This window comes from Podarcis cretensis, assembly GCF_951804945.1.
Source record: "Podarcis cretensis genome assembly, chromosome: 5".
In the NCBI taxonomy this organism is placed as follows: domain Eukaryota; kingdom Metazoa; phylum Chordata; class Lepidosauria; order Squamata; family Lacertidae; genus Podarcis; species Podarcis cretensis.
In genome coordinates, this window is record NC_137174.1 from 34,082,355 (window position 1) to 34,105,338 (window position 22,984).

Consider the following 22,984-nt stretch of genomic DNA (forward strand, 5'->3'; position numbering starts at 1 on the left):
ATCTAAACAGAGATCTTACTATTTACCAACTCTTAATTAGTGTTTTTGCAGCTTGATTGTATTCTGTAATATGTAGGGTCAGTGTAACCTTTGCTCCCAGCCTGTATTTCCCTTTTACAACCTTGAGAAACCTGTCTCCTGCTACTACTATAAATCAGTCGGGCCCTTGTCCAGGAGGATAAACAACTGCCTTAGCCAGCTGGTTTTCTGCCTGGCATGAAACATTTGCAAATCTTTAAGCTCATTTTAAAATACAGGCCTTGATCAGATGCCTCAATCCTAACAACAATGCTTCTGTCAAGAAGTTTATCAACCTGCCTTTGCTCTGCCAGAATAGCACTGCTATCTGTCGTACATTCTTTAAGTGGAAATGGTTCAGTAGCTGAACCTGCTGCTTCTTTAGGATGACTTTTCACTTCTCAGGTAATTGGATTCACTTAGAAACATTTTGATGTTCAGCTTATATGTTCTTCTGATCAATTTTAGACCATAATTGGAGGGGCACATCTTTCGACAGCACTAATAATTCCTGGGGCTGAGTTTTTCTAGCTAGTTTTTAAAAATTATTATTATATCTTAAGAGTGGAGTTCTGATGTACAAGCACATTGTAGATATACTTGAAATGTACTGGGTGTGCCAGCTATTAGTTGAGTTGCTTATTGGTTAATCTTAAATTAGTTTACATAGGCACTATACTTATTTCATAGAATCATAGAATCATAGAATTGGAAGAGACCACAAGGGCCATCGAGTCCAACCCCCTGCCAAGCAGGAAACACCATCAGAGCACTCCTGACATATGGTTGTCAAGCCTCTGCTTAAAGACCTCCAAAGAAATATTTACGACTGTGCTATCCTGTATGACATCCAAGCAATTCAGTATGTCTGGCTGTGCACACTCGGAGTATACTCTATAATAAAAATCATCATCATTATTATTCCTATTTTTATTATGGCTATCTACATGTGTAAGTTGCACATCCTTTGCTTTTCCTCGGGGGTGTTGGTATAAAGTTGGAAACTCCTCAATAAAAACCACAGTCAAAGTAAAGCTTACAAACATCAGAAAAGCATGGATCCAAGATTTATGGGCCTTCATGATTCCCCCCCCCCATAGTTTTAAAAGAGGATGGCCATAAAAATCAACCAACATATCACATAACATATCTATGGGCATAAATGTTAACTGCCCTGTAGTTTTCAGGGGGGTCTCCCTGAAAAATTATGAGAATGTGCACTTCCGGGTTGGCGCCATCGCCGAATGGCGGACTCCCTCCGAGCTCCGGAGGGAGCCTGCTCGGCAGGGGCTGGGTTCTACCGTGCCGGCGACGCGGGGACCCTCAAAAACCATGGGCGCTGAAACCCATGGGCATGGTGACTCGGCAGGCACCGTTTGCGCCCCCCCCGACCATGCGAAGGAGCCTTTTTAAAGGCTGAGGAGCGGGTGACAGGGGGGTGGTGGTGCTGTGAGTCCTCCGCTTCCCCTGCCGAGCGAAGCCGCATGCCATTTGGCGGAGAGCGCTGACTTCTTCCATTGAAAATCTGGACTTAAAAGAATAACCCGTGAGTAATTGGAACTTGGATTAAAAAAGGGAATAATTTTTTTCTTAAATTCGGAGCGAGCGGGGGAGGTATAAAAAGGAAGTCAACCTCCCCCCTGTTGTAGAGGAGCTAAAGCAAAGGACCTGACAACTAAGATCGAGTGCAACCTTTTTTTTTGTTGATAAAGTTATCAATTTCGCGATGGAAAACTATAAGCTGGGCTGGAGGAGAAGAGTGGAATGTGAATTAAAATACAACCCCCCCCCCCCGGAAACCCCGGGAGCGATCCGTGAGAGCGCCTGGAGAGGAGAAATAGAGGTTTTGACAGCTGTCAAAGGAGCTGCCAAAACTGAAGAACAAAAAGAGAACTTTGTTACGAGGACTTTGCTGGTTACATTTGTTATAAATTGGATATAAACTGTTTAAAACAAGGAATAATAAGTTACTTTGACTGGTGGGTGTGATCGGGAATGAAACTGAGTTACTATAATCCCTCTAGAGGAGCTGTGGGTTATTACAAGTATCGCTGGCATGGAATTTGAATCGGACTTTTTATCTCCTGGGAAACTGCAGAAATGGAACACTATTTTGTCTACAGAGGTCTACACACTAAAGGAGACAATAGATTTATCTATTGAAGAATGGAAGGGACTTGACGTAATGTTTTGTTCCTGAATAACAAAGCCTCTGTAGAGGAATTACAAGCTTTTTGGAATTAGAACATTTGTGCAGGAGAGCAGGGGGGGGGGGGAAAGAGGAGAAGAGAGAACAACAAGAGTAACAAGAACTGGACAAAGTTGGAAGATAGACCCTTTCCAAGATTGGACATTTGAAATTAAAGATGATTAAAAGATGGTAAAGACTATTAAAAAGACGGCAAAGCGAACTGGTGTAGGATTATGGCTTAGATGTGGGAGCTCCAGGAGACAGTAGATATTGACGGACATTGGGAACGCAACCGGGAAAGGGGGGAGGGAAATTTGGAATCCAAAGGGTGTTAAATTATATTTTATTCTTTTTTTTAATTTTTTTATGTTAATCTGTATTTTATATTAAAGAGGGGAACTCGTGGAAGGGAACAGGTCGATTTTAGGGGATGGGAAAATATTTTTTAAATTGGGTTAATGATAATAATTTTAAAATTTGGGGTAAGAATTTGCTGAATCTATTTGAAAGAACTGGAATATAAGAGGGGGTGGGGAGGGGGAAGTCCTGGAAAGATGATATTGAAAATAAGGCCTTAAATTTGGATGCTTTTCTTTTTTTTTGTTATATTTGAAAATCTTTAATAAATATTATTAAAAAAAAAAATTATGAGAATGTGTGCCTTGGATCCATGTTTCTGCACTACGGCAGCACTGAAAAGTACCAGATGGCAATGGTGACAGTAAATATGTGTGAAGTGGTAGGAGACTTAGAGATTTCATGGGCAATGGGAGGAGCTTTCAAGGGTAGCGTTGCACTTATAAAGTTCCATGTTCTGAACTCTGGGAGAAGTTTTCAATATAGTTCTTTAACCTTGTTGGTCACTCCCCCCCCCCCCAAAAAAAAGGTTTACACAATTTTAAACATTTCTCTGCAAATGTGGAAGTTTTCAAACATCTGTTTTGTCTCATAATTTGAGAGCAGCAGTGATTTTGAGAAATTCTTCTTTGCATCTTGTTGCCCTCACTTTTTTTTTGTTTTCTTGTTAGAGGACCACTTGGAAAGGGCAGTCCAGCAACTCATCTGTGCTAGGAGATAAATTCAATGATTACTCTTTTTCATTTAATAATAATAATAATAATAATAATAATAATAATAATAATAATAATATAAAATTTTATTTATATCCCGCCCTTCCGCAGCCAAAGCCGGGCTCAGAGCGGCTAACAACAGTAAAATAATAGATACTACTTTCTTCTTTGTATAGCCTCTTTCTTTCTTTCTTTCTTTCTTTCTTTCTTTCTTTCTTTTACACTATGATGTAACTGTAATATTTATTCTTGTTCACCTTTGCCTTTCTTGGTCATATTTATGGAATGGTGCCAGAGTACTTGGAAGAAGGTTATTTCAATGGCAATGTAGCTAGGAATTAGTTTTTAAAACATTTTTATAGTTTTAAAAGCATTTTTAAAATAGCTTTAGACTTTCTTTTTTGCCACTGCTATTATCTGTAAGACCTCTGAAAGTTGTGTGCAATCACAATCCATTTTGTTTCCACTTATCTCACATTTGCAATACAGCTTTCCTAACACTTAACTATGTGGACCATCCTAGGTAATGCAAATGCTCTGATTACACTGTTTTATACACATGTACTTGTTAACAGAAAGCCTGGGAATGTTCTTCACAAGAATGACATTTTTTTTTATTTTAAAAAATGAAGAATTGCATGCATTTAGGGATGTAATAGACCCCAGAGAATACTAGTACCAAAATTGGATGCTTCTGTGGATGGTGTCAGTATATTGTTTAGTTTAGCTGGCCATTACACACACACACACACACACACACACAAACACACAAACACCCACCCACCCCCCAAAAGGGCAAATGCAATGCATACAAATAAAATAAATAAATATAGCCACAAAGTAGCACAGGACTTAGTTGTATCTGGATGGAGTCAGAAAATTCTTTCAGCTGTCTTGTTTAAAACTCCAATTTTTGGACATAGAGAGACAGAAGACTGTCCAATATTTTATAGTGTGGTGTAATTACCACATCTGAGTGATGTATGAAAATTGTGTGATGTGCAAAGGAAGACTGTGGATATCTATTGGAGGTGTATCTCCTAAATGAACCAAAACCTCCCGATTCCTAACTTTGAGAGGTGGGGTTGGGGTTGGGGTGGGAATTAGGTAAAGGTAAAGGTAAAGGTACCCCTGCCCGTACGGGCCAGTCTTGACAGACTCTGGGGTTGTGCGCCCATCTCACTTAAGAGGCCAAGGGCCAGCGCTGTCCGGAGACACTTCCGGGTCACGTGGCCAGCGTGACATCGCTGCTCTGGCGAGCCAGAGCCGCACACGGAAACGCCGTTTACCTTCCCGCTGGTAAGCGGTCCCTATTTATCTACTTGCACCCGGAGGTGCTTTCGAACTGCTAGGTTGGCAGGCGCTGGGACCGAGCAGCGGGAGCGCACCCCGCCGCAGGGATTCGAACCGCCGACCTTTTGATCGGCAAGCCCTAGGCGCTGAGGCTTTAACCCACAGCGCCACCTGCGTCCCCGGGGTGGGAATTAGTCTGCCTCAATTGTAGAATCTGAAATAGGAGGCAAAATGTGCAGGTACCTATTCTTTTCTTTGTGCGAGAGAAGCTAGCCTGCACCCCCCCTCCACTCCCCAGCCCCATGTAAAGAATATTGCAAGACAACTATGGTTATAGTACTGGCCCAAATTAGGCATCTTCCTGACTTGAAGCAATCACCAGCTGATACGCTGCTTAAAATCTTGCATTAATAGAGCAATCTCATCTTATGCATTGAGGTTTCCTTTATCCTGTTGCTTTTTGGCTGAAATGGATTCTTCTTTTCACAGGCACTATCCTTTGTTGGTTTGCTCTAAATGTGTTTGCTGCTGTCAAGTGACAGGAGATATGCTATGAAGACGGGGCTCTAAGACACAAACAGAAGCCTTTTTAGTAGTTCACATATACGAAGGTGATAAAATAAAGAATCAGCAACCCAGGATACAACGTCTTTTCCTCATAGGAAACACTTGTACAAAGAAGGAAATATAGCTGTCACCACCTAAGAGTAAAACGTGAGTTTTTGGATTTTTAGTTGCCTTTTAAGCATTGATTAATTGCAGTTTTATATGTATGAAATATATCTGGGGGTTTCTACTTGCTGAAATTTTAATGAATGTGTGAATCTTCTTTACCTTCCTACTTTTGCCAAATCTCTTTCTCTTTCTCTCTCTTTCTCTTTTGGTACAAATAATATAAGGTTATTTGTAATGCTTTACAATCTGGGTCCACAATTCTTGGCTGGTCTGGCTGCAGGAATGGGGGTTGGCAGGGCAGGCCCAAGACTTTTTGCACCTCAGGCACACCACAAAATGGTGCAGGCCTCCCCACCAGGGAAGGAGCGGTCCGTGAAAATCTACACCAGGAACACAAGTGGGAAGACAAAAGCAGTGCCTCCTATTGGCCAAGAGGGCACATTAGAGGCAGCATTGGGGGTGGGGCTCCAATCAGGTCTCCAAGGAATGCATCACAGCTGTTGCTTCCAACTCTGCAGTGGGCACTGCATTCCATAGAAGCCGGATCTGCCGCCTCTGTGGATCCTGCTGTCTGAGGCAGTTGCTTCATCTTGCCTCATGGATGGGCTAGCCCTGGGGGTTGCGGTACTTGCTGATTTAGCTACTCAATAGCTAAGGTGTTCTGGGTACTTCTCAATGCAGTGGCTATGTGTACCTGCTTAGATAATCCCTACCCACCTCTGTGGTTCCAAACATGGGTTGCAAGGCTCATGTCTTGTCACTTTTGCCAAAGTGGATGCTATGCCTGTTTTAAAACTCATGTAACTCTCATGTGCATATCTGCAAGCAGAGCTATAACCTGAAGCACTTGCTGGTGTGTGTAAAATAGACACCGTACATCAAACCCATATAGAAATGATAATAATTTCATATTGGTTCACATGTTCAGCTGCAAATTTTTGAGCACCGGATGATCAGCTTTTGGGACAATGGGCTGAATCAAGGGTGGGGAACCTTCCTCAGTCTGAGGGAAGAATTCCCTTCTGGGTAATCTGGGGTTACATGTCAGTGGTGGTGGTGGGTGCAAAATTAGGCAGAGAAGTCATGTGACTCTTACCATTGTATGAAAGGCTACATTCCAGCCATGCAGAAGTCAGACTGGTATGCAAGAGGCTTGGTCACAGCTCCATGAGCACACCGAAATGCAAAAGCAGTCTGGGAGGGGGTGGAGCAGGGCCTGTCAGAGGTTTGTCATCTGGAGGCAGTCCGAAGAGTTAGATAGGGAGTCCTGAAGTTCCCCACCTCAGACAGGCACCTAATGATGAGGAACATCCATCTCAAATATGTTTCCAGTCCTTGTTCAATGATAACATGGAAATAATGAGCTTTGAGGTGTATTGCTGTGATAATATGTGCCCTGGTGCAAGGCAACTGAAAGTAGTTTTGTTCCCAGCTTCATTCAGCTACAAACAGCTTTATTCCGCAGTACCTAGAAATTTGCTCAATTGCAATCAAATATAAGACAGGGCACTTCCAGGAAAGCAGGAGAAATATGCAGAATCTGAAGAATAAATAACTGAGGTATGAACATTGTTTACTAGCTTCTAGCTTTAAGAATGATAGTAAAAAGAGTGGAGCATATCGAAAGCACAGATTGGAGAGAAATGAGTGGTCCAGCACAGGATCTCTGCGAAAAGGAATTATTACCTTTCTTCCTCACTTCTCATCCACACAACATTTTCTTGCTCTTCAAAACACTATATGTGTATTAATGTGTTTAATTGCAGTGAGCAAACTCGGGTGGAATCTACACACATATAAACACTGTTCTGAAAGTGCTTTTTTAAAAAAGTGTTTTTAAAAATGCGTTGAATTTTCCATAAGGTTCACCATCTCCATCTAGTGTCACATTCTATATTGAACTTAAAACACACTTAAATATAGCTGAATCCTAGCTTCCTGTGGATTAAATATGAACTATAGTTGATGGTCATAGAAGCTTTCCAGAATCTGAGACAGTTTGATGTAGATGTATGAATTTTAATTTGGTAAAAGAATTAAATTAAGTAATTGTCCCCTTGGTTTTCTCAGTAGTACCTAGTATTGAACTTTTAATGCTACCATAAAACTTAGTGCAATTATTTTTAACACAGCAGATTGCCATATTGACATGAATTTTCCTTTTCGTTCTGACCTCATGTACATTCTGACCTGTCTGCTTTTCACCTTCTTTGGCAAGAGCTAATATGTAATGGAGACCATAAAAAGAATTCAGATTGGCAATTTCTTGTCACAGAATAAATTGATAAAATTAATTTTAAGAAAGCCAATTTTTGAATATATTTCTTATTCTAGTTAGTCTTTGCAATTGCGTCTTCTCTCTGTCATAGAAAAGAAGCATGAGGAGATTAGAGAATGGGCAAAACATTTTTTAAATGTGCTGTAGGCTTTAATAAAATCATAGCAAACTGAATGTTGACTTTAATGACAATGATATGGTAGCACTCTTTCACTGCTCCCCTTGCCCTTGGTATTTAAATATAAAATTATGAAGCGGTTTACAATGAGTAGTTTGGTCATGAATTTGATTAGTATTATTCAGCTACAGACTGTTGAGAAAACTTAAGTATGCTTATGGTAGTATTCAACTCAGGCATGCCTCTGCTATATTAGCCCACGGATCTGTGAACAATAGAGCTGAAATCATGAAGCCCAGTTAGTTCTAATCACTGGTATGTGGACAAGAAGCTTATCACTGCCCTTGGTGTTGTGAATTGATGGGTTTGTGGCATGTTTTCAAGGTAAGGATGAACAATAATAATAATAGGGAATGAGTCACCTTTCTGAAGTGAGTCCAAAGGGACGTTTCTCATCTCTAGATACTACTTTTACTTTAGCGTTTTCAAATGAATGTTGGTTTCATTTGGAGTCTAGGTAGGTAACTGCATTCATGGTCCTACATGACATCTTCAAAGCAGATAGACATGAACAATTAATTACAGGATTGCCATTCTTACGTAAATGGCAATTCCTTTGGGTATTGGTAGGACAGGCACACTAAGCTGCTCTAGATACAAAGGTCAGGGAGGCATAAGACCAAAAGACGTGTGTGGGTTAAAACAGCAAGGTAGGCAGGGCTGGCTTGGCACTGTGGCATGGATCTGTTTTCCACTTTGAACTTCCAGTGTCCTGTTCAAACAAAACCCGTCCTAGAATGTTTGATGAGGAATGCCCATGGGAGTTCGACCGCTTTTCACTGAGAGAAAGGCAAAAACCCTCACAACCACAACCAATAAGTCATTGAGAGTAAAATTTATTTCTGGCCCTAAAAACCAGAAGCCTCCTAAAGCTGAGGGAGGATGGGGTGAGGAAGCTGGATGAGGGAAAGTCTGATTTTGGCGTATGGCAAAGGCTTTCAAATGGCTTTTGCTTCACCCCTCTCCCTCTGTCTGATCTTGCAAGGCCTCATGAAAGCAGGTGAGGTATTGCAAGATTCAAGGAAAGATCGGGTCTCCCTCCATGTTGTAGCGCCTCAACACAAATTGGTCCCTGGTATGCAGGAGTGCACAGAACCATAAGTTGTTGGGATTTTTCTGCTTTCAACCTGTTACAACATAGATTTGCTTTTAGTATTATTGGATAGAGCTCTTTTGATAGTTGATTAAAAGGAATTACTTGCCATTTACATAAGTGGCAGGACTATCTTGGCTGACCATTCAATATTATGTAGGCTTTCCCTTGCAGACTGTCATTGGACAAATCTTATTTTTAAGTTGTGACAAATATAAGAAGTGACAACTGTGGTGTACATGCAAACAGGATAAATATAATAAAGTTGAATCATACAGATTTCTCTTCTTAAATTGCCTTGATTATCTGAATATTTCAGATGTCTCATAAGATCATGTGACTTATTAAGGTCATTCTTCATTGGATAGGAATATATATATATCTTGTATTTTCTATGGGCATATTAACACTCACAAACTAGTACCGTAGTTATGAAATAAAAGTAGTTATTTTTGTTTTTGTTTAGAGATTCATATCCTGCCATTCAACATGTTGCTAGTAGCACCAGAAAGAACTAGAGTAATCTTACAAAACAATATTAGATCCAAGAAGAATTTGGGGAATTATTTATTTATTTGTTCCCCAACACCTGCCTGATGAAAGGATCTGGGCAACTTGGAAGAGTGTCACAATTTGTCTCTTTTTTTAATTGGTCCTAAATAGGGCATATATATTTGGATAGGAAACAGGGTTTGAATTGTTTTCTAATTTTAAATCCTATTCTCATAAGAAAAGGAATAACTATGTCTTCTCACAATGATCATTTTATATTATTTATTGGTGAAATTAGTGTATCTGGAAATTGAATAATACTTCCTTGCCTTCTGTTATTTCCTCTCTCTGCTGAGAAGTAAGCTGTTATACCTTTCTTCTATGGAAGTTTACTGTATGTGGAACAAGATGTCAGGCATAATTAGACAAAATGACATTGTGCAGCCCAGTAGAGAATATCCATCTTTCAGAAACTTCAGAACTGGTCTTCTCTTTTAGACAGCTCAACATTATCACTTGTTCTCCAGACCACAGCTGACAGACTTTGCTCATATCACAGAAAGTTCAGACCTCATTGGCTCGCTGTCTTTGTGCTGCAAGAACAAGAGTTTTATATCACATGAGCGACGACATTTTGGCTTCTGTGGATTTTTTCTCTCCCACCCACTCGTTTTTAATATATCTTTTTATTGTAAGCATATGAATGAGTCAATCTGATGGCAATCTCATCTCGTCCAAGTAAATTTATCGTAATCAAAAGGGAATATTTTAAATCTTTATGTGGTTATTTTAATAATGAATTTAATTGCCACGTTGCATATAAATTTGTGAATTTAGAACACTCTAAATTAATCTCTATTGCATAAATCATCAAATGTAATTTTTAATTGTTACGGTAATGCTCCTGCATTAATTTGTTTTATTGCATTGAAAACATTATGTGGTTCTCCTAGCATTGAGAAATAAGGATGGTGTTCAGTATGCCGGTTGTGATAACTTTTTCTTTCTTGTGACAATCACTGTAATGCGGATTGTAAGTAGGTTTCCTCCTTCACAGGAAACACAGTAATCAAAGAAGGAAAGATGGGGGAATGTAAAAGCATCAGGAGCAAGGGGGGTTTTCAGTCGGAACTCGCCAAACACTGCTGAATTAAAACCAGGGTTCCTTTTCAATCAGGAATATTACAATGGAGGATTGGGGGGTGGGAGTCAATATGGCATGCATTCTTTCACATAGGTGTCACATGAGGTTATGAGTCAAGCATTAGCTTGATTACACAGCCCACATTCTGATGTTTGGGGGAAGGGGCTGTTTTTTAAAAAGTCTCAGTGCGAGACTCACGCTTCTACTTCTATGGAACCCATAGGTGTTACTTTATACACAATATGCCTGCATTGTGCCTCCGTTACTTTTAACATTTTTGTCTGAAGAGATTTAACAGGTATCAGCATGTGGGACTGACTGAGAAATAAGCAAATGAATAACTTTTAATTTAATTTTTTTGTTAAATGCATTCATAATCCACCTTTTAGGATAAAACTTCCCAAGGTGGCTTTGAACACTATATGGATAATATATAATACATACTAGACTGTAAACCAACAATGAACATTAAAACACTCTGATCAGTAATTAATTGTGCTCAGTTGCTATTGCAAGACACCCATGCAGGTAAGCGGTGATTAAGCTGTTTTGAAACCACAAACAAAAGGTGATATAGAGAGAACTACACAGGACGAGCTGTTGCTTACCTTCAAGTTATGTTCTGCCTCTTCTGTTACTTATATCTCTTATACAAGAAGATACTATTAGTGCTGTCATGTGGATCATACTGGAGAGGATCTCTTACCTGTCCCCCCCCCCCCCGCTTATAGTCTTGCATACACCCATTACTGAGAGAATCATGTTGTAATTCAAACAGCAAAGTAATCTTAAATTAGTTCTCTATTTTGTTTTTTCCTTGGCGTTGTTGTTATCCACCATTATCCATCAACATACCTACTTTTCTGTTATGTCAGTTATACTTCTTATACAAGGAAGTGCCATTAGCTCTGTTGCATGCATCATCCTGTATACTATGTGTCTCAATGTTTTCCCGCTCTTTGTATTGCACAAGCCTATTACCAAGGAAGGTAAGATATACTTCAAAGGAGCAAAGTAGTCCCAGCAATGTCAGGGAATAATGAAATACACAGCTTATTTTATTATCTGTCATCAAGAGGGCTGCAAGATATATCCGTACGCCATAACCATAGCGTTGTCCCCCCTCTCCAAAAAAAGCCCTTAGTTTAGTACACACATCACTCAGTTGTGGGAATTCATTTACAATTCCTTTGCATTGATTTTCGCCTTAGTATTGACATTGGACTCTTAAGTTTATGGTGTTATCCTCTGTGGGCCACATATAACTCTGACAGCTCAAACACACACACAGAGAGAGATACAACTAGAGTTGGCTGGAAGCTATTTGGTGTCTGTTATATATTCTTACATATGTGTGTGTGCTTGTGTTTAGTAACTTTCGGTTTGAGGTCTTTGATTTCCTTCTTCTGTAGACATGTCCACAGAGCCAGAATGAGATGTTTTATAAAGACTTGAAAAGCATATTATTTACCAGCTATTATTTGCCTATCCATGCATTACTTCTGTCTAGAACCAGACAGAAAGCATTCATTATTTACAGGAAGAGAAAACCAAAAAGTAGAAAATTAAACCTTTAAAGGAAGGGGGTTGTAGCTTAAGCTCAAATGTGAGATATGCTGAGAAGCAAAATGATGTGTGTGTGTTTAGTGTGTACACATACACATGCCTGTCTTCCCCAAGGTATTGCCAGGGTTCAAACTCATACATTTCAGATACCTACATTGCTATGTAGCACATTAAATCCCCGAGATTATTCTCACCCACTCTTTCTTTCTCCTATGAAGCAATATTCACTCAGTGGGTTAAATTTGTGATTTGTAGTTACTGAAAACCCTAGTTAATGAAAAGCGTTCACATCGGCTTTTGGAGTGCTGAGGATAATGTGTCCCCTGGAAGGCAGCTTTTTAAAGCCTTTCAATAAAGAATTAAAATCTGGCCAATGGTACAGTATGGGGAAGCAAACACCACAACATATTGGCCAGCTGTTTGAATGGGAAACTATAAGGGAATGGGAAAACTAGAGCATGTGGGGCAGTCATATATGTTAAGCGTTTGTTTGCATCAGTCATATGTACAAAGGCTTACTCTTACACAGAATGGAGCGTATTGACCAACCTTTCCTTGCTCGGTTGCCTTAAGCAGCTACCCTCCCCCCACTCTAGCTCCAGTACTGAAAATGAGCTGTGGTAGAAACAAACTGCTATAGAATGCAGTTATGTTTCAGGTGAAGGGTGCAGGTTTCCCCTCCCCGCAAAACACACAAAACCATGCACTTTTTGTTTGTTTGTTCAGAGAGTACAGTCCATTACTGCGTTATATGTGGAGGGGACAAACTCATGGCATATATTAAACACTTATTAAATATACAGAAAGTCGGACCATTCACCATTTAGAACAGTACAGTGGTACCTCGGGTTACATACGCTTCAGGTTATATATGCTTCAGGTTACAGACTACGTTAACCCAGAGTGCTTCAGGTTAAGAACTTTGCTTCAGGATAAGAACAGAAATCGTGTTCTGACGGTGCGTGGTGCTTCAGCTTAAGAACAGTTTCAGGTTAAGAACGGACCTCCGGAAAGAATTAAGTACTTAACCCGAGGTACCACTGTATTGTCTACTCTTCTTGGCAGGGACTCTAAACTGGCCAACCCCCCTGCAATAGGTTACCTTGCCTCAGGTGACCTTGCCCCTTCCCTGTGGGAAATTCCTATCAGAGTCTCATTCAGGTCATGGAGGGTTAGAGCAAGCTCACCCCTGCTAATGGCAGAAGTGCTACTTGACACATCCACGCCCCAGTAAATTTCCCTGATAGAAGCTTTGACATAGGCAATGTGAAGTTTTCATTTTCCATGCTCTGCTTAGTAGGTTCCTTTGCATGCTCTCTTCAACTGATTTGGTTTCACTATCCTGTTCTTAGGTAATCAAAATTTTATATCCATTCTGATGATTGTATCTTCTGAAGTGACTTTCCAGATTTTCTCATCAGGATGAAGTAGTGCCTGTCCTGTCTTATGATAGCCTTTATAGCCTGTCAAGTGTTCTACAAGGCATGCTAGTGGAGATGTACATATGTAGTGGTGATGGTATGCATGACTATGCAAGCCACTGTTTGAAGTCAAACCATTGCATTGGGTTGTTATGCATCTTGCACAATGTGATAACAAACTAAATTAATCAAATCTGTTGCAAATCTTACTTTTTTATTTTTCTTTTAAAAAGGATCCACAGTGATTAGGGCACAGGTGACATACAGCTTTTAATTCCTCTCTGAAACTGTAGGTGAAAGGTGAAGGAAAGCTGGAAAGTTAAACAATCTGATGATAACTTTAAGTGCTGAATTATTGTATTATTTGTTACAAAGCATTAATTACTGTAGTATGTTTGTAGATCCAATGGCCAAGATCTGAAGCACTATTTAAGGCCCAGCAAAGCTATTATTTTATTTTTGTTTATTTGAAGAGGTGGCACAATTCCAGATCACAACCCATTTTTGAAACTTGCCAAAGAGCGTTTTGACATATGCCATGGCTGCTGCTGCCTATAGGAAATTGAAGTTGTGCAGTTCATTGGATCCTAACTAATGCATTAATTGCTGCAGCATGTTCTCTGTATATTCAAGTGGAAGTTCTGTTGTTATTTTGCAGGGAGGGCTTTCTTGTAATTTGAATCCATTTGGTTTGTGTCCCATCCTTTGGCGCATCAGAAAGCAAGCTTGTGATTCGAGGACCCGATCCCCGCTTGGGGAATAAAGACACGTGGACACAGAATGTAAGGTTAATGGGTAAGGTAAAGGCCACAACTTTATCGATTACAGCATGTGAGAAGGTATTGGCTTAGGCATTGGACCACGGAACATTAGACTCCACCCACTCGTAGAGGGGCGAGTCTGAGGAGGGGTTAACCACCAGTAGGGGAAGCCTGTTGATGCTAATCCAACTATAGTCTCTCTGCCTGATGTCACCGAGGGTCGTGCCATGGCCCCCCGCCACACGGGCATTGGACAGGATCCACGACCGCTGGATTCCTTTAGTGGAATACCCAAAATTGTCAGGGAAGGCGATGGCCACATCTTGCCACCCGAAACACCAACAACACATTCCAATGCCTAACCGCCAAATACCACGAAAGTTGTGACGGTTGCTACGAGGTAGGCGAAAAAAACCAAGAGGCCGGGCCAATTTAGCCAATTGGAAAAAAACTCCTACAAGGCCCCCTGGTTAAACAGGGTGACCAACCAGAGGTCCATAGCAAAGTCTCAGGAACAGCTAATCTAAAGGGAGTGGAGGGTGGGTGACTCGAAGAAAATGTGTGTGCAATGGTGGGGATCGCTGGCGTGGCTGCATTTGAGCAGCAAGCCACACCCCCGTCGAGCTTCCCTATTGGGTGCCCAACTGGGGAGGGGCGTGGCGCTAGCCCTGGAGTTAAAGCAGGGGGCGGAGCGCCCCCTGCATGACGCGGGAATCATCTCCCGATCACAACCCCTCCCCTCCTGGGAGGAGGAAAGGCAACCTTTGGCGCATCAGAAAGCAAGCTTGCTCTGCCTTCTGTGTGCGAGTCCTTCAGATATTTGAAGATAGCTATCATACCACCTTTCAGTCTTCTCTTTGTCAGGCTAAAATACCCAATTCCCAGCTTATATTGTATTAGTCATATTTGTTCATGTTTGTGATTCTTATGATAAACTTGCAATATGATCTGTTTCTGATGTGGTGTTTTCTTTTTGCAATGTTCTTCTTAACATTAGTGTTATAGACCATGAGGTGATAATGAAAAACCTATAGTCATCAATTATATTGGGATAATTTATTGTAAAGAAAGTAAGATCCATAGGCTTGGATCTGAATATCTACTTGAATGATCAGAAGCACTTTTACTTGTACACAGGGTAGTCTAGCACCAATTTCCCTCTTGACTACTTGCTACCTGGAAAGCACAGGAGATGCAGCCTGTGGAGAATTGGTGATAATCGCCCTGCAGCAGGAATGTCACTTCTACAGGGTTTGTTAATAGATGAATAACCTACTGATAATGTTGATCCACACTTCTCTCCACACACACACCCCAATGCTGCAAGTAGGTCTCCTAAAGCTTGTGGGAGCTTGTGAAAATAAAATATGTTTTGAATAATAATTTCAAAATACTGTACACAAGCTTCAAACATGATGCATTTCCTGCCTCAAAGCTCCACCCGCAAGAGCTCCTTCAATTGTAATAACATCTCTAAAGGAGCTTGAAATGTAAGTTGCCTAGCGACAGATTTCACAAAAGAACAGTTTGCAGTTCTGTTTGTAAGGAAAAACAGTAAACAAGTCTTCAAGACCCATAATTTGTCCAAAAATTATTATAGTGAAAGTCCAGAATTGAGGAAGAGTAGATAACCTCTAAAGATTTCACCTGCCTGGAAATCCTCCATATCTACTGGGGTTGGGTGGGTGAGACATCATATTTTATTTCTCCTAAACCTGTCCTGCTTCAGCTGGATTAATAGCCATTATTTCCAAAGCCCTATCATCCAACCCTCCTGGTTTTAAAACAGTGTATGCATTTTGTTTTTGTTTCTTGCATTCTATGTAGGTGCATTGGTAGCTGACTTATCCCAATTAGACCATTGACCATTTAGCTAAGTATTCGCTATCATTTCTGCTTGTTGTTGTTTAGTCGTTTAGTTGTGTCCGACTCTTCGTGACCCCATGGACCAGAGCACACCAAGCACTCCTGTCTTCCACTGCCTCCCACAGTTTGGTCAGACTCATGTTTGTAGCTTTGAGAACACGCGTCCTCTGTCGTCCCCTTCTCCTTGTGCCCTCCATCTTTCCCTTCTCCTTGTGCCCTCCATCCTTCCCTTCTTCTTGTGCCCTCAATCTTTCCCAACAGCAGGGTCTTTTCCAGGGAGTCTTCTCTTCTCATGAGGTGGCCAAAGTATTGGAGCCTCAGCTTCACAATCTGTCCTTCCAGTGAGCACTCAGGGCTGATTTCCTTAAGAATGGATAGGTTTCATCTTCTTGCAGTCCATGGGAGTCTCAAGAGTCTCCTCCAGCACCATAATTCAAAAGCATCAATTCTTCAGCAATCAGCCTTCTTTATGGTCCAGCTCTCACTTCCATACATCACTACTGGGAAAACCATACCATTTCTGGTAGTGGTTCTCTAAAGTTTTAGACTTCCAGTCCTGCCTAGAGAAGCTATGATTGAATCTGAGGTCTTAAGCATCCAAAGCATGCGCTCTGTCACTGAGCTGCAGCTCTCTGCTTATGCCAGCTAAAGCTCAAGTCCAGAGTGCAGGTATCTGGAAGGAATACCAAAGACTCACAATATTAATATACATATTTTATAGGGTTGCCATAAATTTTTTTCTTTTGCTCAAAGTTGTTGTTCAGCAACTTTGTGGTTCAAGGAAATTTGCCAAAATCTACACTTTCGACATAAGTTGCCATTTCCCCGGACATTACAGCAATTTCCACCCAGACACTGTTTCCAACAGCCTAATCCTGTCTATGTCCGGGAAATTTCGGACATATGGCAACCCTAATATACAGTGGTACCTCGGGTAACATATGCTTCAGGTTACAGACTCCGCTAACCCAGAAATATTACCTCAGGTTAAGAATTTTGCTTCAGGATGAGAACAGAAATCGTGCAGTGGCGGCGTGGTAGCAGCAGGAGGTCCCATTAGCTAAAGTGGTGCTTCAGGTTAAGAACAGTTTCAGGTTAAGTATGGACTTCTGGAACGAATTAAGTACTTAACCTGAGGTACCACTGTACTTTATCTTATGGCGATTCCAAAATTTACCTTAGTTTATCACATAAGGCAAACACAGAAATGGGCATAGTTTATTCTTTCAGGTATAATAACGACAGGAAGGCAATACTCAGTTTAATTCGATACAAAATGCTTTACAAGTCCTAGATTCTTACCTGTATGGATCATTTCATGTTCCAGCCCTAGTAATAGATAAAGAAGTTAAAAGAGTCACCTTGGTGACAACCTCTCTGCTAACCAATTCTATGATAAATCTCTAGAATGGCTATGTAGCTTTACAGGTACAGACAACTGGAGTTCCTCATTTATGTAGGGATTTTGTTCTGAGGCACCATGCGCATCAGCCCTCCCTACCCCCTTCCATAGCCGAAAACAGGGTTTGCATCAGTCGTTGCATGGCACTCAAACACGTGCAAATGGGGAGTTGCGTGTACATAACAGACTCAGCAAATGCTGAAGTCATTTGCAGGCAGATGGGATGAAGGAGCTGCCATCTGTGAGGTTCAGTGGTAAATGTAACTTTAGGTCTGGCCTGGCTCCAGCTAAGGCCCACACGGCGACAAGTCTATTATGGGGTTGCAGAGCAACTATTCACAGAGAAATTGGATGTTGAACTATACAGACACTTCAGAAAAGTTGAGAGTTACCATTCAGAACATTGTATGCAGCATATAATAGCTCTCAGATATAACTAGCTCTAATGGCTTTAATGATGAACAGCCTTTTTTCAACAAGCCATGATGTGTTGGCCAAAAAGATCAGTGAAGATGTACTAAGATGAAGCTGTTGCTGCTGCTTAAATGTACTCTAATGAACATCTTATGAGGTGGAAGCTCATCAGTAAACCAGACCTGGAGACTACTATGACATCTGTGACCTTACCCAATTATGCTTTTAATGCTGCAAGTTAATCTCAATGGAATTTATATGTAAAGGCTAATATAGGGAGAAATAATTACAGTTCTTAAGCTGTGGCTATTAAAGTGAACAACTGTAAAGAATGCAGCCCAGATAGCAGGCCTCAGATTTATGTTTTAACCTGTTTTTGAAGTTTATAGTATTCTGCAATTTTTTTTTTTTAAATCTTTATACATATAAAGCAGAGAGATAAAATTATGGCACATTATTCCCATTTAGTAATTTTCACATGAATGGTACATCCTTTGCTGCACTGGGTATGGAAGATCTGTCAAGCTAGTTCTCAGTCCGGAATAAAACAAAAAGAAAGGATTGCACTTAGGTCCTGTCCTACCCTACCCTACCCTACCCTACCCTACCCTACCCTAACCTAACCTAACCTACCCATACCCTACCAGGTATCTTATTTATTATAAGAAATATTAGATAGCAATCCCAATCAGGATAGAGACAATGACATTTGGCGGTGGCTGGGATAGGGGGAGATTTTAGCTTTTTATCTCTAAGCTGTGGTCCCATTGAAATCCATTCTGCAAAGCATCCACTTGGGTTTACAGAGGGATATCTGTACCATAGTGGGGTGGGGAGTTTACCTCTTTCACACACACACAGTCCCATTTCTGCCCCCACCCCCCAAGTCCACAATGCTTTTTTAAAAATAAATAAATGTGAAGAACCAAACTACAAATTTAACATGATGTGTAGCTTGGCCTTAGTTGCTTCAGCTAAGTGCTGTATTGCAAAACTCTGATAAAATATCAGTTTGCTTCACCTTTTAGTAAGAGTACTATGCTTTGAAAATCAACCTAATGCTGCAAAGTCTGTTGGATTCCTTTACAAAGCGTTTGCATAAAATATCAGTACATCATTTTAATGTCTACAAGCTGTAAGGTGAAATACATATTTTCCCTATAATGCACTTGCTCCAGTTTTTTTGTGTTCATGTGAAAAGATTGGGGTGGTGGGGGTGGGATTCTATACCCCATAGTGCTGTGAAGTGCAAAAACAGATATGGCGGGTGGTGGGGGTGGGATTAGCCTTGGCATCTCTTGGTACATCACTTTCTTCTTTGAATCTTCACCAAGAATGCTTAGTCACCAAGCACCTTAACAATTAAAAGAGCAAATTAAGAAACTGTGTAAAAGCCAAAAATCTAACTATATCTGTATTCTGTCCCCCAACCTCTCTAGAAAATGATCTTTGAGTACTAAGTACCTAATCAAAACACTCCGAATGCAAGATGCCATCGTTTACAGAACATTCTCAGACTGAGCTTTGATAGTTAGTGAACTGAGCATATCTCATCTAAATATTTGATTCAGGCAGTGAAATTGCATCCATGGTCACTTTTTAAATTGTTGTAATCATTAACTTAGTTTCATTGTGCCTGTGGACTTGATTTCATCGTTCTGTTTCACAGCTGCAGCGCATTACTCCGATGTGTTATTTCCATCTAAAAACTCAGCAATGGATGGTGTCCTTGAGGAGCTACTTGATTTCCACGGAGGATAAGTTGTGGTGTGTGCTGAATAAATACTATCCCAAATTTAATTGGAAATGTTTGTGATTTTGTTCCACATCTGAGCCATATTGTGCTATTTTGGGAGTTAGTGCACTGTTTAGATTCCCTATGGCAATGTGCTTGGTTGGGATTCAAATGACTGTGCATTTGAAAAGCATGGTGGCTTTTCCTGCTGACTTACTGCTGCAGTCTCCATTACCCTCCCCACAAAGAAACCCCAGACCCACTTCTGAAGGTAAGAGTACTCTTTAGAATGGTGTGTAATGCAGCTGGGAGGGTGTGTTGTCCATAAAGTGTCTTCTACTTGTACACTGGGCTGTTTTGATCCTGGCCAATAATCTTTGAAGGTACTTTTTGCATCATTTTAATAGCTACCATTTTTAAAACTTGTTCAACAACTAGAGATTTAACTTATTGAAGTGTACTTTTAAATACATTTTCTCAATCAAAGCAGTAACTGAAATGTATTTGGGAAATCTCTTGCTTCACAAATTGGAACAGCACAAGAACTAATGTATCAGTGGGTTTCAAATTATTTTAAAGGGATATTTCACTAGTAATCTGACCATCAACTATATTGAATCATGCCTAGTACACAGTTAAGGATGTTGATCAGTTTCTAGTATGTAACTGAGGATCAGTGAGATAGTTTTTATACATCTGCAGAACTGTAGTATTGCAGACCTTTCAGTCTACTTTTCTGGTCTGCCAAAATTTTTAATATGAATTTGAAAGTAGTCTTGAATCCTTGACTCTGTTGGTCATTGCACTATAAAATTCTGCATGGATACGCTCTTTTTTAGCTGAAGCATAAAATTCAGAAGTACAGTACTTTTCAAAACTAAAGTTTAAGGTCTCTTTCTGCAAGAGTTTGATCAAGTACTGGCATAATAGTTTGAGACATTTTATGATGGGCTAGAATCTAATTTTAGATCTTTTGTGTATAACAATTTCAGTCCCCGTCTTGTGTGCTTCAAGGCTCATTCTAGCTAAACTAGCTGAGAAAAACCTGTGTAAAAATCCAGTAATTGTAGGGTATTTTCTGGTCTATATAAAACAACAATACTGCAGGAATAGCCCTCTGCACTGTGAAACTAATCTTGCTTCATTATTCAGCATAAAGTGCAGCACCGGAGCATAAGCCAGAGGGGACAATGCCCCAAATCTTTTCTGCACTTTGCTGGATGTCTGATGGATGCCTCCTGCTGCTGCCACCCATCAACTGCTGTCTATCCTGCTGCTGAACCTGTGAGAGTGGAAAGTGATTCACTGTCATAGTCAGCTGCTGAGTAGAGCCAGGCAAAAGTACTTAAAGACACCTATCAGCTGTGCAGTGGCTGGGAAGCCAGGAAGCTTGGAGCCACCTGCCAGCCCAGCACGTTGTACTGAGAAATGTCTATTTGATGGGCAGCAATTTGTTCTTCTATACCACTCATGCCCCTTGAAACAGAAATTTGTTTTCAAGGGGTGGGGCATTTGATGTTTCAATTTGCAGCATGCATTAGCTTGTGTCACCTATAAAGAAGAAACAAATAGGCCACCACTTGCCAGTCGCCTTGTTTCATAGTAAGGATGTGTCAGTAGCATACATTTCCTTTGCCAGTATAATTCTGGGGTGTATATTTCTCTGTATCTCATTCTGTGTCCCTGCATTAGTTAGGTGTGTGTATTGTTGTGAGTTTGGGGGATCGGTTTGCATGGTCCTGCGTAAGGGTTAATAGATATCAATAGGTTGATAGAGGAATCTCTTGCTGAACTATGCATGGCTTTCGCTGGGCACCTTCATTAGCAATAACCAAAGAAGTTGCCCCGTGCCATAGATCAGATGGGTGGGCCTTTCCCACTTTTCTCTTTCTATGCTCTCTCCATCTCTTCCACACTGCCCAGTCCTTGTTCCAAACATCCCCTCCCTCCTGATTTCCAACCCCCAAACCTTTGTCTTTCTCCATGCCCTTTCGCCTTTCCTCCTTCATAATCTTCCTCTACTTAACCTTCTTCCTTGTCCCCTTCCCTCTACCTCCTCTATTACACTCTCAGCCCTCCCATCTCCTGCCCAGCATTTTGACACTCCTCCCAAACAGAATTATGCACCATTTTTAAAATGTGTGATTGATGGGTGTAATTAACTGAATAGCAGCTGATTCAATTTTGGAGCAGAATCCAGGTGGGAATTTAATTGAGGGTTGTTTCCTGAGACAATACTGGCTTGCTTTTGGATTAGTGTCCTTTCCATTTTTGTGCATTTTTCACACCTCTTCACAGCTATAGTAAATTAATTGTAACAGAAGTAGAACTATTGGTCTTGGGTGACCCAAGAGTGGGAGGCAAATTCATTGACAAATTTTATTTGGGATAAATTAGATGGAGAAATTAATTGGCTAGCCTTGCCATGTGCGAAATGGGTGTGATTTTTAAAGTCACTAGTAATGCTCATGGGAAGTACTGTGCACCAGCATACTTTGTGGTATGTCCCAAGAAACTGTAGATTAGAACAATGTGCATTGGAGCTAAAAACTGCATCTTAATTGATTCCAGAAGAGTAGCTTTGTGTTTAGTCTACTGCAAGGAGAACAACAAATAGTCCTGTTACAATGAACTTCTAAACATTTATTGTAACACGAGCTTTTGTAGGAAATGCAATATTTGCAAGTTGACCTGGTTCATCTAGGACACATGGCCCAGTTGAGAGCTATGTTCCGTCACGGCTAAAAAGGCACAGGGTACTTGCTGGAATTGGGTGAAGCCATTCAACATTTCTCCAATGAAAACAGGGATGTCCTATTTCATTATTATTATTATTATTATTATTATTATTATTACTACTATCACTATTCTTAATAATACCCCACCCATCTGACTGGGTTGCCCCAGCCACTCTGGGTGGCTTCCAGCATATATAAAGACACAACAAAACATTACACATTAAGACAAACCTTGCCTTGAGATGTCTTCTAACGGTTGCATAGTTACTTCTCTCCTTGGCTCAGGGGATTGCATAACTCCATACCCTCCAACATTTCTCTGATGAAAATAGGGACGTCCTACAGAAAAGTGGGACATTCTGGGATCAAATCAGAAACTGGAATGGTTTCTGTAAATCCAGAACTGTTGCTGGAAAATAGGGACACTTGGAGAATCTGAGCTTATAGTAAACAGAATCAAAGACCATCCTGATTCAGTTCTTACCTGGCTACCTAGGTTTAAGCAAGTCTGCTCAAAAAAAATGCACTAGGTTTTTTTGGTTTATTTATATGCTGCTTTTCCAGACAAAGACTGTACAAAGTGGCTTACAAACAATAAAAAAACCTGAAAGGATAAGGAAATAAATATTATTAAAAATGAAAATAAAAT

The 22,984-nt window shown here is 40.5% G+C and overlaps 1 protein-coding gene across 15 annotated transcripts in view; it reads left to right on the top strand.

Moving 5' to 3' along the window:
* The window catches only part of PCDH15 (protocadherin related 15), a 647,566-nt gene that overhangs the window by 60,391 nt on the left and 564,191 nt on the right, over positions 1 to 22,984 (top strand). For 11 of the 15 annotated variants that reach the window (XM_079976223.1, XM_079976213.1, XM_079976221.1 and 8 more), the window contains exon 2: positions 5,062 to 5,286. The exons of the other annotated variants lie outside the window; for them this stretch is intronic. The gene's annotated coding sequence lies outside the window, so the exon portion shown is untranslated. The remainder of the gene's footprint in view (positions 1 to 5,061; positions 5,287 to 22,984) is intronic. 15 annotated transcript variants of the gene reach the window in all.